This window comes from Callospermophilus lateralis, chromosome 13 (genome assembly GCF_048772815.1).
Source record: "Callospermophilus lateralis isolate mCalLat2 chromosome 13, mCalLat2.hap1, whole genome shotgun sequence".
NCBI classification, from domain to species: domain Eukaryota; kingdom Metazoa; phylum Chordata; class Mammalia; order Rodentia; family Sciuridae; genus Callospermophilus; species Callospermophilus lateralis.
Window position 1 is genome coordinate 79,861,011 of NC_135317.1, and position 5,636 is coordinate 79,866,646.

General features: G+C 40.2%; 1 pseudogene; it reads right to left on the reverse strand.

The window, feature by feature from the left end:
- Positions 1-722: 722 nt before the first annotated feature.
- On the reverse strand, positions 723-5,326 carry LOC143412111 (ATP-dependent translocase ABCB1 pseudogene; annotated as a pseudogene).
- Between the last annotated feature and the right edge of the window lie 310 nt (positions 5,327-5,636).

Genomic DNA, 5,636 nt, shown 5'->3' on the forward strand with positions numbered 1-5,636 from the left:
GAATCACAAAACTAGATTGAATGGCCAGATGGAATGTGGAATGCTGGATTGGACTTGGAGGGACTCATTATTTTCATTTTATAAATACATGAATAGAGCCTGGCCCTGTGAGGAATGCTGCAGTCCCAGATACTAAGGAAGCTGAGGCAAGAGGATCACTTGAACCCAGGAGTTTGAGGCCAGTCCAGGCAACATAGTAAGACACTGACTCAAAGAAAATTAAAAAAAAAAAAATGAAGAATAAAAAGTTCACATGAATAGATCCAGAAACAAATGTAAATATGTGAGTGTGTGGATTAGATAGTGTGTGAATTTCCTAGTTTTATATACTGAAAGGAACCAGAAGCAGTGGCTTCCAGTAGTGATGGACCTACCTAGCTTCCAGATTTGGTATCTAAATACCATTCTTCAATAATCTTGCAGAGACAGATTCCAGGACTTGGGCAGGGAAAATACAAGTTGAGCCTAGAGCATTTTGTGGTCTAGAAAGTCTAGAAGTGCTAAGATCCAAAAACCAAAATCAATGAGCAACACTGAAAGGGTAAAGGTCAACCAGAAAGAGTTTCCAATGGGAGTTAGAACAACCTGAGCAAATAAATAATGACAGTAATGGATTACAGCTCCAAATTAAATGAAACTCATGAATCCATACTGATAAAAATAAGAAAATAAATAAACAAATTGGAGAGAAGAGATGATTCTTTCCAGCAGCTGAATTCCGATTAGTACATCTAGAAGGAATGAGATAAACAGAAAATCACTATTAGAACACCATGTCAAAATTAGTGGGCAAAATTAAAGCAAAGACAAGATATTTGAGCCAGACACAAGTGGCACATGGCTATAATCCCAGTGACTCAGGAGGCTGAGGTAGAAGGATTGCAAGTTTGAGGCCAGACTGGGCAATTTAGAGTGAACCTGCTTCAAAATAAAAATGGCTGTATATATCTCAGGGCCTCCCCGCTAAAAAGGATATTTTCAGTATTTCACCAAAACTATTTATTAATCACATAGGGAAAGTAGTAATTGTTCCACAACTAGAGAAAACCAGAAGATGCCACTGTAATTGAGAGGTCCAAGTTAAAATCACAGGGCTGGAGTTGGGGCTCAGCTGTAGAGCTCTTGCCTACCATATGTGAGTAAGGTTTAATCCTCAGCACACATAAAAACAAAATAAAGACATTGTATCCACCTATAACTAAAAAATATTTTTAAAAAGTTAAAATCACAAGTGATAAATATAGATACCATCTATCCTTTGCCGTGATGTATTGAGAGGAGCATATTGTCTCCTTCCTGTCCAGTGATGCATAATCTTATGAGAACATAGCAAACTCAAACTGAGAAACACCTCAAAATAACAGAGCACTGCTCTTAAAAAAAGCATCAAGGTTGGGCTGGGGGTGTAACTTAGTGGTTGACCACTTGCATTGAGTGAGACCCTGGCTTCCATCCCCCATTAACACAAGTATCAAGGTCACAAAAGACAAAAAAACCAAGAAACTGTCAGACTAGAAACTAAGAAGACGTGACAATTAATTGAATTTGGAATCCTGTATTTGATCCTAAGACAAACAAAAAAAAGAATATTATGGGAAAACTTGGAGATCCAAATAAATTCTGTAGTTAATGTATCCACTGTGAATGTCTTAGTTGTGAGATAGATGTATATATATTTGGTACTAGGGATTGAACTCAGGGTGCTTAATCACCAAGTTACAACTCCAGCCTTTTTTTTTTTTTTTTTGTGACAGGGTATCCCTAAGTTGCTGAGGCTGACCTCAAACTTGCCATTTTCCTGCCTCAGCCCCCCAAGTTGCTGGAATTATGGGCACACACCACCACACCCAGCAGTTTTGATAATTATTTTATGGATATGTAAAATATTAACATGCAGGGGAGCTGACTGAAACATGTACTAGAACTCTATTTTTGTAATTTTTCTGTAATTCTAAATTTATCTCAAAATGAAACAATTGGGCTGAGGGTATAACTCAGTGGCAGTGCGGTTACCTAGCATGTGAGAAGCCCTGGGTTGGAATCCCAGCACAAGAAAGAAGACAGGAAGGAAAACGAAGGGAAGAGAAAGGAATGAGGAAAGGGAAGGGTAGGGAGAAAGAAAAAAGGGAGAGAGAGAAAAAAATTCATAAAATAAAAAATACAAAGAAATACATGAGGGCTGGGGTCGTGGCTCAGCGGTAGAGCGCTCGCCTGGCATGTGGGAGACCCTGGGTTCGATCCTCAGCACCACATAAAAATAAATAAGTGAAATAAAGATATTGTGTCCAAACTACACTAAAAAATAAACATTAAAAAAAAGAAATACTTGAGAATGATAAACATCAAACTCAGGATAATAGTTAACTCTTAAGGAAAGTAGGTGAATGAAATCAGAAACTTCAACCATAGGAGGAATGTTTATTTCTCATGCTGTGTAGAGGGCATGTTAGACATTTAGCATATTTTTGTTACATTTATATGCCTATCGGTGCTGCAGTCTGGCTGGGCACAATTCAGGAGCCACTTGTCAAAAGAAACTAACTTTATTTTTAGAACCACACATGCCAAACAAAACAGCTCCTCAGGAAAAACCCCTCAGAGCCCAACTGCCACCACCGACTTCCCACAAGCCACACACTCCAACCCAGCCTCTTCCTCCCACAATCCTCCTGCTCTTGAGTCAAAGAAACAACAGTGCGGAAGTTTTCTATTGCTTCAGTAGCAATCTTTCCAGAACCTTCTAGTTGTTTCTTATCTTTTAGTGCTTGTCCAGACAACATTTTCATTTCAACAACTCCTGCTATTGCAATGATGGGTACAATTGCTAAGAGTAGAAGTGTTAATTGCCAGCCATAGATTAAGGATATGATAATTCCTGTCCCAAGATTTGCTATATTCTGGGTAATTACAGAAAGCCTGGAGCCTATAGCCCCTTTCACTTGAGCAGCATCATTGGCAAGCCTGGTTGTCAATGCTCCAGTGGTGTTTTTAGGGTCATCAAACCAGCTCACATCCTGTCTCAGCATGGACCTGAAAACCATGTATCGGAGTCTCTTGGTGAGGATCTCTCCAGCTTTGCCAAATGTGAAGCCCTGAAGGAAAAATTTAACAAAAGAAACGATTCCTAGGATTAGAAACAACAGCAAAAATATGTTACTGTTCTGTCGTTGTATTTCAGGATCATTATTTTTTGTAAATACCCCTATAATCCTTGTTAATATTATTGAAAATGCTGGCTGCAGGCCTCCATTTATAATAGAACAAAATACACCAACCACAAAATAAGGCCATTCAGTTAAATTCAGCTTTAGGATCCTCCAAAAGGAAACTAGAGGTACATTTTCATCCTCTTTTTTGTCTTGGCCTTGTGGTCCATGGATTGATGAAGACATCAATGTCAATTTTGGATTCACCAATTTCATTTTCTAATTCAATTTCATTTCCTCCTGTCTGCATTGTGACAAGTTTGAAGTAAACACCTTTCTCTTTCATGAGTTCATCATGATTTCCTTTCTCCACTATGACTCCATCATCAAAACCAGCGATGACGTCAGCATTACGAACTGTGGACAAACGGTGAGCTATCACAATGGTGGTCCGGCCTTCTCTGGCCTTATCCAGAGCCACCTGAACCACTGCTTCACTTTCTGTGTCCAAGGCTGATGTGGCCTCATCCAGCAGGAGGATCTTAGGGTTGCGGACAAGGGCACGGGCAATGGCGATTCTCTGTTTCTGGCCCCCACTCAGCTGAGCGCCCCTTTCTCCAACCAGGGTGTCAAATTTATGAGGCAGTTTCATGATAAAGTCATAAGCATTGGCTTCCTTGACGGCTTTCTTAATCTCATCCATGGTGACATCTTCACGACCATAGCGAATGTTTTCCGCTATTGTGGTGGCAAACAACACAGGTTCCTGGCTCACCACACCAATGATTTCCCGCAGGTATCTTACATTCATTGTCCTAATGTCCTGCCCATCAATACTGATCACTCCCTCAGTGGGGTCATAGAGCCCCTGCAGCAGCTGGACCGTTGTGCTTTTCCCACAACCACTGTACCCAAATGGGCTACTGTCTGCCCACTCTCCACCTTCAGGTTGAGGCCTTTCAAGATCTTAACTTCTTTTCGAGATGGATAACTGAAGTGAACATTTCTGAATTCCAAATTTCCCTTAATATTGTCTGGTTTGTGCCCACTCATTGAGAAGCTGTCAATGCTTGGCTTATTATCAGTTATCTTAAAGACTTCATAAGCAGCTCCTCTTGCGTTTGCAAGTGCTTCAATGTTGGGAGATGCCTGTCCAATACTGAAAGCTCCAATTAACACAGCAAAGAAGACAGTGAGCACTTTTCCAATAGTATACTCCTTTGCGAGGACCAAGGAAGTCCCATACCAGAATGCCAGTGCATATGATGCATAGATCAGCAAAAAAGCAGCACCCATAGAAATGTTGGCTGTGATAGCTTTTTTTATTCCAATTCTTTTAGCTTCTTCTAAATTTTTATTGTACCTTTCAAGTTCTTTATTTTGTCCTCCAAATGCAATCACAGTTCTAATGGCTGCTAAGACTTCTTCAGCTACTGCTCCAGCCTTTGCATAATGCCAAGAGTTCTTTATCAGTAAAGGATGATAATATCTTTTCCCAGAGAGCAGCTGACAGTCCAAGAACAGGGCTGATGGACAAAATCACAAGGGTTAGCTTCCAATCACGTGTAAATCCTATTATATAACCAGTGAAAAATGTTGCCAATGACTGAAATAACATTCCAATTTTGTCACCAATTCCTTCATTAAGCTCGCCAACATCATGCACGTCAAACCAGCCTATCTCCTGCTTCATTATAGCATGAAAGAACTGTTTTCTAATTTTGTGGACTTGTCTTCCAGCGGCCATGCACCAAAATGAAACCTGAATATAAGCAGCAACAAGCACACCAGCACCGATTCCACTATAATAATAGGCATACGTGGTCATTTCTTCCTCCAGACTGATGTTCAGTTTAAAGTCAGCTCCACTTGTAAAGTTTTCTAACCATAGGAGGAATGTTTATTTCTCATGCTGTGTAGAGGGCACGTTAGACATTTAGCATATTTTTGTTACATTTATATGCCTATCGGACTTTTGAATTGGTTGACACTTTGCCTATAATTTATTCATTCAGACAATATTTATCAAGTACCTCTTTTGAAATGTGGTTCCTGACACCAGAAAATTCAATTTCATCATCTCCTGAGATCACAACTTACTTTTGTGTTGGCTGGGGGCATAAGATCTCTGTGGCAAACTCTGCTATGGTGCTAAGAAAGCAGCAAAACGCTGTGTACATGAATGGGTGTGTCTGAATTCCAACAAGTTATTTATAAAAACAAGTGTGTGTAGCCTGCTGACCTGGGGCCTAACAGAATCTAGACTCTGTTTTAACTACAACTAACAGACCACAGGATGGAGCTCTGAGTACATTTTCATCACTGGCGGATATTCCATATGTGAAATCAGATGCACTTCCAAGAGCAGGTGCAGCTGAACCCACTCTTCCAAACCCTCCCTCAAAAATCCACTACTACATGCTAATTTCACATTAGTCAGATGCTAGGAGAAAGGGAGAAACAGATGGGATCTTCTGATGAGTGCTGAAA